Raw genomic sequence first — 10,742 nt, forward strand, 5'->3', positions numbered from 1 at the left:
GGACAGCCAGCCAACCAGCCAGCCAGACGGACATCGTTTAATCGACTCAGAAAGGGATTCTAAGTCGATCGGTGTACTTTAAGGTGGGTGTTAGACCAATATTTTTGGGCGTTACACACATCTGCACAAACGCATAATACCCTCCCCACTATGGTGGTGTAGGGTATAATTAAGAAGTTTTGGGAAAAACTTCACATACTCAATTCATACAGTTTATGTATAAATTGTGTAAGCGTTATGTTTGTTCTTAGCATTTCTACTACTATATAAGTACTAAAATATTCGCTTTGCAAACGCATTTCTAAACTTCTGAGCTAATTCAATTTTACCCTGATTTTCTGCATTGCAGCACACTAAAAAAGTCAAACAAAAAACACTCTAATATTTATGCATACAAAAATTTTACAAATTATGGTTTTATGATTTCTCTATTTTTATTTAAATATACAACTAAATTAACAAATAATATTTAATTAAATAAAAAATGTTGTATTTAAAATTTTTTGTTCACCCACGATTTGTTTATTTTGGCCACAAATGAGTACTTGTCTGCAATTGTTGACAACCCTTGTGGCTCGTAAATTTTATTTTATTTATTTATTTGTTTATTTATAATTTTAATATAATGCTTTTATTATTAGTTTGTTGTAGCTGCTGCTATCAAGTTGCTTCTGTTATTGTTGTTTAATTTTTCTATTTATTTATGTCTATTTGCTGAAAAAATTAACACGTTCATTATTCTTTTGTTTGTTTTTACGAATGACAAATACTAGATGGACATTTAGCGGTTGAGGGCCAGCCATATGAAATGACACAAAAAAACACATTGGTCAGATAACCCAGCGAAATTGTTATTTATTTATTTACTATTTTTTTACAGAAACCATGTAAAATACTTATGTCTATATCAGTTTGTAATTTCTTTATTTGTCATTTCCGACTCCACAAAGTATATAGTGATGGCTTAATATAAAAAAGGCGTAACTCGATTTTTTGTTACTTTACAGGAGAATGAGAAAACTTAATAAAATCCATCAATTTTAATATATGTATGTAATTCTTTTTTCATTGATATTTTAGAAAACAAAAATTAGTTACGCCTTTTTTATATTAAGCCATCGATATATTCTTTGTCGTTATAGATAGCGGATTCGATATAGACAAGTCCGTCTGTATATTGAAATCAACTTTCCGTAGCCCTCAAATAACTTACATACATGATGCACTAATCATTATGTCGGCTATAGACCCGGTTCAATTGATATTTAACATCAGCCCAGTTTAGATTTTTCACCCATTCTTGATCTATATCTGGATTACTATGTCATTAGTATAGACAATATGGATATCTAATCATAGATATTTCAAAGGCCTTTGTAGACAACGCCATAATAAGTCGGACCCTCAATGGGTCAAAATCGTAAATTTTTTTCACTAGGTAATAAATTAATTTTTTTTCCAAAAATATTTTTAAAAAATTAATTTTGAAGAAAATTAGTTGGTCATAAAATTTAAAAAAAAATTAATAAAAATTAAAAAAATCTTTATTTTTAAAATTTTGTTTACCAGAAAATATTTAAAATTTTCATTTTAAAGTTTTAGTTATACAGAAAATAAAACAATTAAGAAAGTATGGTCGGTCAAGCCCGACCATATAATACCCTACACCAAGTAAATGAGTAAAAATATTTTTCTTTTAAAATATCAATAATTTATATTCGTGAGTGATTTTCGGAAGTGGGCCTTATATGGAAGCTATGACCAATTAAGGACCGATCACCATAAAATTTGGTCGTGTGATTTATGTCTATATTAAAGTTAACTATGTTGAATTTTGTGTGTATACCAACATTTTTAAGCGATTTATGCACGTTAAAGTGATTTTCGGAAGCGGTTCTATATGGGAGCTAAGACTAATTATGGACCGATCGTAACAAAATTTGGTGACATGAATTTTGTATATATAATATATATATAACTTATTTAGAGCGAAATTTGTGTAGATACATAGATAAATTAAACATTTATGACCGATAAAGTCCAATTTCGAGGGGACATTTGTATGGTGGCTAGGTGAAATAATGGACCGATTTCAGCCAGTTTCAATAGGCTTGGTCCTTGGGCCGAAAAAGTACTATGTACCAAATTTGATCGAAATATCTTCAAAATTGCGACCTGTACTCTGCGCACAGGGTTTACATGGACAGCCAGCCAGCCAGCCAGCCAGCCAGCCAGCCAGCCAACCAGACGGACGGACGGACATCGTTTAATCGACTCAGAAAGTGATTCTAAGTCGATCGATATACTTTAAGGTGGGTGTTAGACTAATATTTTTGGGCGTTACAAACATCTGCACAAATGCATAATACCCTCCCCACTATGGTGTTGTAGGGTATAATTAAGAAAATCTTTTTTTTTAAATTTTGTTTACCAGAAAATATTCAAAATTTTAATTTTAAAGTTTTAGTTATACCGAAAATAAAAAAAACATTTTGGGGAAAAAAAACTCTGCGAGGTCCAGAGTTTTACAAAGTCTATCCATTAAATTGTAGACCAAATTTTATCGAATCGCATAGCTGCTTACAAAAAATTAGAACCAGTTTTGTATGAACCAATATTTTACTAAAAATTTAGCAAAGAGCATAGAGCCAATGATAAAAAATTTTATTTTTGGGATTTTTGAAAAGTCTTTTGGGAATTAGGGGATTCTCAACAATAAAGAGCTTAGATTAGATTATCAGGAATCCGTCGTTGTCCCTTTGTGTTAACTGAAAAATAGAGAAATAAAGAGGTCCGTATAGAGATGAAAAGAGAAGACGAAAGTCAGATAGAGTAAAGGTAGAAAGATACTAGGTGACCCAGAGGTGATGTCCGTGTGTGGCATGTGTGGTCTATTGCTATTTCTAATAAAGGCTTTGATGAAATCTAACTTCATGTCCGAGAGTTCAGAAAGACAATTGAAGGAGCGATGTCCTAAAAGTGACAAAATAGATCAAAAATCTTCATTCTGACAGCTTCTACAGAAGTCATTATTAGTAGGATCGTCCAAGCCTCCTTGCAAGCCTCATTTACAGTGTCCGATTAGCACCGCCACTGCATTACTTAATATCTTGCCCGCTATCGGTTTAGTCGAGACCATATCATTCTTGTAATCATACAGGTTCAACTCAATCTTGTCTGAGCAAGCTTAAAGTTACTAATTCGTTATCTAAATGGAATCCCGCAATACTTTCGCAATGACCTAAAATACTACCAAATTTTTTTAGTTTGTTCGAAAAAGGGCAACAACCCGTGCCGCTCGTCGCTCAAAGTTTTGAGGTGCATTTTCCGGGGGAAAAGATGCAATTTTGTCACAGTTTAAAAGAATCGAAATGTGTACGTAATTGCCGTTCTTAAGAGCACTTGGAGTCATTCGCCAAAATATGGCCCAAAAATTAGTTTTTTTCAAAAATCGCAAAATTTATATCGCACATACGGAAAAACTGTAGGAGGTATTGACATAATTTTTTCACATTTTTATTCTCTATTATGTTGTCAATAAATCCATATGTGATGATCGAAAAATTCTAAAATTTGTTTAACAAAATTTTTAAAAATTTGAAAATGGAATTTTGAAACTGCCATTAAAAAAAATTATTTTTGTTGGTCGTACAGGCGTATAGGTTAACGGTTTCCTACTAAGACAAAAACTCATATACAAGTAAATATATATATATATTTTAAGTAAAAATTAGCTCTTATTTCAATATTTCTCAAAATATGTTAATTTTGTTCCTAAGTTTCTTGTTCTAGTGGCCTGAGACACGTTAATGGCCTGGCGATTTTTTAATATGGTTGCCAGAAACATATATTTGTTTGCTGTAACCATATATATGGTTGATACAATCATGTGAATCGTAAGTTAACCATATTATGGTTACCACAATCATGTAAATGGTTACTGTGACTATAATATTGTTAAACATTTTGTAACACTATATAAATGGTTACAGTAACCATGCCCAATTATATTTTTTCTCTGCGTGTACCTCTAGGTACCCGAACAGTTGGAAAAATGCAAGAGTTGTGCCAGTGCCTAAGGTTAAAAATCCATCGGAATTATCTCATTTTCGTCCCATTAGTGTCGTGAATATTTTCTCTAAGATTTTTGAAACTATGATCAACAACCAAATGACAGGGTATGTAGAGGAAGAGAGATTTATATCTGAGGGCCAATCAGGCTTTAGAAAGGGTCATAATGCTGCGGGTCTTTCATTGAATATCACTGAGGAGGTTCGTATTGCTGTTGACCGGAAAAAACTAGCCTCTATTATCAGCCTCGACTTTAGCAGAGCGTTTGAATCTATTTCTCACGAGGTTTTACTTAATAAATTATTTTCCATATATGGGTTTTCGACCTCAGCTTGTCGCTTGATTGATACGTTTATTAGGGGCAGATCACAGTATGTTCAGTTTAGGGATTCAATTTCATCGACGAAAAATTTATTTCGGGGTGTCCCACAGGGATCTATATTAGGTCCACTATTATTTTTGTTGTATATCAACGATATTTTAAATAATTTATTTCCCTTGAGAGGTTTTCTGTATGCAGATGATTTACAATTAGTGGCAGTTTCTAATTCTGTTTATGAGCTGAATCTAATGATTAATCGGTGTATGCAGACTATTGATTCCTGGTGTGATGAAAATTTTATAATTTTAAATGTTTCTAAATCTAGGGCGATGTTTTTTGGCGTTAACGGTATGATGAGACCTGCAATTTCAGTAAATTGCGCATATATTAACATAGTTTCAATTATTAAGGTCTTAGGAATTCATGTTGATGAAGGCCTTATGTTTTCCCAAAATATTAATTTCGTGATTTCGAGAACTATATTTGTATTGAGGAGAATCTATAACACATGCTACAACTTGCCAGGGAGAATTAGAAAACAAAATGGTCATTTACTTCTTATGCCACTTTTGATGTATGGGTTGAAAATATTTTCTGGAACTAGTGCTACTAATTTGATAAGATTGAGAAGAATGTGTTTTAATAAGATCATTCGATACGTCTACCAACTGCGTCCTAGAGATCATGTTTCGGAATATGTTTTTGACTTATTGGGTTGTACTTTTGAGGATTTTATTAATGTTAAGTTACTTACAGTTTTTTATAAAACAATTAGTCATAATAATCCATCATATTTAGTCTCTAGATTTAATTTTTCGAATTCTTCGCGAACTTGCTCCCTAATAAGTCTCAGGTTTAATACAATTATTATGCAAAAATCCTTCGTTATACGTGTAATACGTTTATGGAAAAACTTAATACCATACAGTGATAGAAATTTTTCAAAATCTATCATAGTTTTTGTAAAAACTATTATTGGTCTCATGAACTGATTTTTAACTTATCGTTGTTGATAATCAATTTTGTTAAATAACTTATTTTTCCCTAAATTTATTACTCCATATTCGTGTATAGATATTAGTTTAGTATTTAATATTTTAAATTTCTTATAAAACTTTTGTGTTAAAATTATGTTTTAAATATGTAATCACACTTTGGCCTATGTTGGCTTTTAGATTACAATTAATAAATGAAAAATGAAAATGAAATGATAAATTTTAAGCAAAAATGAGCTTTTATTTTAATATTTCTCAAAATATGTTAATTTTGTTAATACATTTCTTGTTCTAGTGGCCTGAGACACATTAATGGCCTGGCTAATTTTTAATAACTTTAAAATTTTTTAACCTTTTATATCTTATTAGAAGGATATAAAAGGTTAAAAAATTAGAAGGACAATTATGTACACATTTCGATTCTTTTAAATTAACTTGCAAAAGCAATTACTTAATAGCAAAATTTTCAAACGCAAGTCGGCACGGGTTGCAATCATGATAGAAAGATTAAATTTCATATTTAACTATAGTTTTATATATGTAAAAAAATAGAGGGTACCCGTTCTAAAATTCCCAAAAAGGGACACTCTAATGAACATGTTAAGCCACATTCACTTAAATAAAATATTGTCTTGTTAATAAGCCAGCATTATTAAAAAAATTATATCTTTCGAGTTGTTTAAATAAATTTGTTTGTATTTGTCATGTGATATTTGTCTAATATTATTTCATAACTATTATAAAAAAAAACATCTTAAATTATTATTTAATTATGTAAGCAATGTGGCTTTTCAAGTTAAGGAAATCTACATTTTCGCAAGTATTATAAATTGAAAAAGCGACCTGACCGCCAATTTATAAAATTTTTTTTTTTTAATTATTGAAATCGCGTGTCTTATTTATTTAATGAACTAAGCCCTTTTAATTGTTTAATTTTTTTTAATATTTCATTTCATAATCGAAATTGTTTTAAAACGAAATTTTTTAACCGCCAAATATGTGACTGGGTAATGTTGTTTGTTATTAACAGACACAAAATATAAAATAAAACTAGTAATAAAGAAAATATCCATAAATCACGTACAAGTGGATTCTAATGATACATGTAGACAAAATGCATGTTTAACTACAAGCCATAACAGAAGAAAGACTGTTTGATGATTCAATGGCTAAATGGATGAATGAATGAATAAACGAATGCATCGTGTGTCAAAATAAATAAAAACACACTCTATTACGCGGTTTGCTTACTGGCTGATGAATCTCCCCATGGAGCTGTAAATCATCATGTACATACAATACAATATTAAATATATGCATAGTTTCTTTTTTTTCTAATGACAACTTATCGTTAAGCTTTATTTAAACATTTGTCATTTCTGTTATTAGAGTGATTTAGTGCACTTTATTCGTTAGTTTTGTGGTGATTTGTTTCATTGTTAATTTGCCGTAACTTTAACTCATTCTAGTTACTTGTATCGTTTGGGTAATATTTAGTAAATGAATGTTTTGGTTGTCTAGCACTCTGTTTTAGTACTAAGAACTAAACAAATATACTGGGTTTGTTTTGAGGTGGGAACAGTTGCTGCACCAGTACTGCGCAGAATCTCTCCTTATGTTATGGCAAATGTAAAGTTATATATTTTAAAAATAAAATTTAAAAAACCTTAATATTAATACAAGTACTTACTCACATTCAAATTGTTGAAAAAATTGTATTACTTTTTAAAAAAATCAGCCATTAGATTTGTTTATTTTAAGGCTTAAGTTAATATAGAATTGAAGGGCATAGAGTAGTACCTCGATAAGCCCCACGATTTAAAAAAAAAACCATAGCTATGCTTATTTAAATGTTTGTTAACAATTTATAATATTTGCGAAGAATTTTACTTCATAAACATCATAAGCCACATTCGTTATTTGTTACATCTTTGAACAGAATTATTAATCTTGATGAAGATAAATGTATAATTGAAGATTTTAGTTATATTAGTGATAATACAATGTTAGAAATTACCACATTCACAAGGAAAACGAATTTATTTAAAAAAAACCAAGCGAGATATTTTTAAGTTATGTTATTGCACAAACAAATGATTCATTTAAATAAATGTGTTATGTCATGTTTTTGCTGTAGAAAATCTATAGCGACACCACAGCAAATTTTTTATTGAAAATTATACATTTTTAGCGAAAAAATTTAAAAACAAGCTCAGAAATTCTTAACTTAATAACTATAACATTTAACAATGATAGTTTATAAACAAAAAAAATAGATTTCTTCTATTAAATAAATATTGACGAAATTGAAAGATATTTTTAAAACAAGTGACGATTAAATTTTTAGATGGATAACGATGTTCTACCGGACCAATCATCATACCACTAATTTGCCATCAGATACAGATTTTGTATTAATAGAAAAAGCCAACAGAAGTTTGCAATTCAAATTTATTCTCCAGAAGGTTGAAGTACAACAGTATATAGTTAAATCCATAAAAAAATAGAGGCATCATCATATAACGAAAATAAAAATGACCATTTTATATAGAATTAAAATGAAAAATATTCTAAATATCTTGTTTTTAAAAATAAGAAAAATATTCAATAAAATTTAGGCAACAACAACTTGATAAGCCACTTTTTATGCCCTTCAAAATAAATGTTTTATTTTGATGTATATTTCTCTCGCCTCCCACTAAGCGACCAAAAACCAAAGACCAAGTGTCCATTTTGGATTAAGAAAGCTAGATTTTGCAAAAAAAAAAAAAAAATAGAGGTTTTATGTCTTGAGTTGCAAAATGTTTATTTTGATATATATCCCACTCGCATCGCACTAAGCACCCAACAAGATCTCCAAGAAAACGACATAAGTTTTCATTTGAAAAAAAGTCAAAAATTTTATGTTTTGAGTTACAAATCATTTATTTTGATAGATACCCAACTCGCATCCATCTAAGCGAACAAATAGGTCTTCAAGGATAAGACCTAGCTTTCCTTTGAGAAAAAGGTCCCATTTAAAAAAAAAGTCAAAAAAGTTTGATTTCAGAAAAAAAATCCAAAATTTTTTTTCGAATCCAATAATTTTGGTGTTAATTTCATCCCGATCCGAAGACATCGATTGGACCGACTTGGATGAAATCTTCAGTGAATCTTCAGAATACCCTAGCGTGTGGGCGGAGGGGCGTGGCATAATCAAACCCTACACCAAGTAAATGAGCAAAAACATTTTTCTTTAAAATTTCAATAATTTATATTCGTGAGTGGTTTTCGGAAGAGGGCTATGACCAACCAACAAGTGATTTATCCTCGTTGAAGTGATTTCGGAAGCGGGTCTTATACGGGAACTATGACTAATTATGGACCGATCATAATAGAATTTGTTGACATGAATTCCGTGTATATAAAATTTATTTGGACAATAATTTGTGTAGATACCATTATAAATTAAATATTTAAGATCGATAAAGTCCCATTTCGGGAAGATATTTGTATGGGGGCTAGGTGAAATAATAGTTACAATAGGTTTGGTTCTTGGGCCGAAAAAAATATATGTACCAAATTTTATCGAAATATCTTCAAAATTGCGACCTGTACTTTGTGCACAAGGTTTACATGGACAGCCAGACGGACGGACGGACATCGTTTAATCGACTCAGAAAGTGGTTCTGAGTCGATCTGTACACTTTATGGTGGGTGTTAGACTATAATTTTTGGGCGTTACAAACATCTGCACAAATCAAATATGAGAGAGTAAATTTGATTTGGTAGTAATAGAGTATATTTGATATGGTAGTTTATAAAAATATATTGTCAAAAAAAAAAATGTTGATTGACCTTTCAAAAATGCTGATTTGCCCAAAAAAAAAAATTTGTTTGCAAAAAAAAAAAAATTTTTTGCAAAATTTTTTTTCTCAACAAAATAAATTTGTCGACCAGAAAAAGTTTTTTTTTTTCATTCGAGAACTAAATGAATAACTCTTCGCCTTCCACTTATAATAAAAATATAAAATAACGGTGAATTCATAAAAAATTATAGGTTTATTCAAATAAAATTTTGTTGTCATTTAGTCACTGAAAAATCGGGAAAGGGCATCTATGTCTAGAGACGCAAAAACAAAAGAAGAACACGGATTCAGTAAATGCGTCGTAGTGCATCTTCATCGGGAGCTGCCGAGACACCCCACCACAAAATCGAAAGACTAGAAGCCAATCGCTCCCGAATGGCTCGATCAATAAACAATTCTCAAAACATTTGTTGGACATCGGAAATGCAAGAATTCCAATTGATCCCGCCACAAATTAGATTGATTTCCCGCCGAACTTCTGCCAAATGCAAAGCCGTTGTCGACAAGTTATTGGACCATGAGGTCCAATTTCAAAACTTAAATTAGACAACACTTTCGCGTGTCAATTTTAAATTAAATCGGACTATACGTTTAGAATTTACATATTTATTTGCCACTTTTTTTTCTTTCTATACCACTGTGTGATATTTAGAAATAACTATTTACTTTGTATGGGAAGTGCCACACCCCCTTTTCCGATCTGTACAATTTTGGTTAAACTTTATGCACTGATAAGAATTTGATTTTTATAAAGTTTGAAGACTGTCACAATTATAGTTCTGCAGATATTCGAAAATAACTATTAACTTGGAATGAGTGGTGCAGCGCCTATTTTTAAAATTCCGTCCATTTTCAGCCAAGAAGTGCACAATGGTATCAAAATAAATTCCTCGAAGTTTTGCGTCTTTCACAACTATAGTTCACCAGATTCAGCAGATATTCCATAATAAATATAAACTTTTTATGGGATGTGACACGCCCACTTGAAATTTCCAAATAAAAAATGTCCAAGATATCAAGGAACATAAAGAAAAAATTTCAAGAGATTCGCACCAGTTGTTTTGGGTCGTATAAATCATAGACTAACAAACATATAATCCAACATACATTAATTTTTATTTATATAGATATATACAGTGGTGGCCACCAATTTAAGACAAATACTTGAATTTTTTTCATCAACTGAATTTTAAGTGCGATAGAGCCAAAATAAAAGAACCTCTAAGGGTATGAAATTTATTAATAATGTTTCTAGTTTCTGAAAAATGTTTGGAAAAATCGGTAAAACATATATGGACAAAGATATGTGGAAATACGTTGACCCACCTCAGCGAACATCCGCTGTTAATAACCAGTGTTTAAAAAACTAGACTACAAGTAGCAGTAGCAACGATAAAACACAAGTAGTCTAGTTAAAAAATTAATAAAAACTCGGAGTCAATAATTACTACTACTACTGCTACCTTCACATTTTGGTAGCAGTAGTTGTAGTAGTACTAAAAAAAG

This window comes from Calliphora vicina, chromosome 5, assembly GCF_958450345.1.
Source record: "Calliphora vicina chromosome 5, idCalVici1.1, whole genome shotgun sequence".
Classification (NCBI taxonomy): Eukaryota; Metazoa; Arthropoda; class Insecta; order Diptera; family Calliphoridae; genus Calliphora; species Calliphora vicina.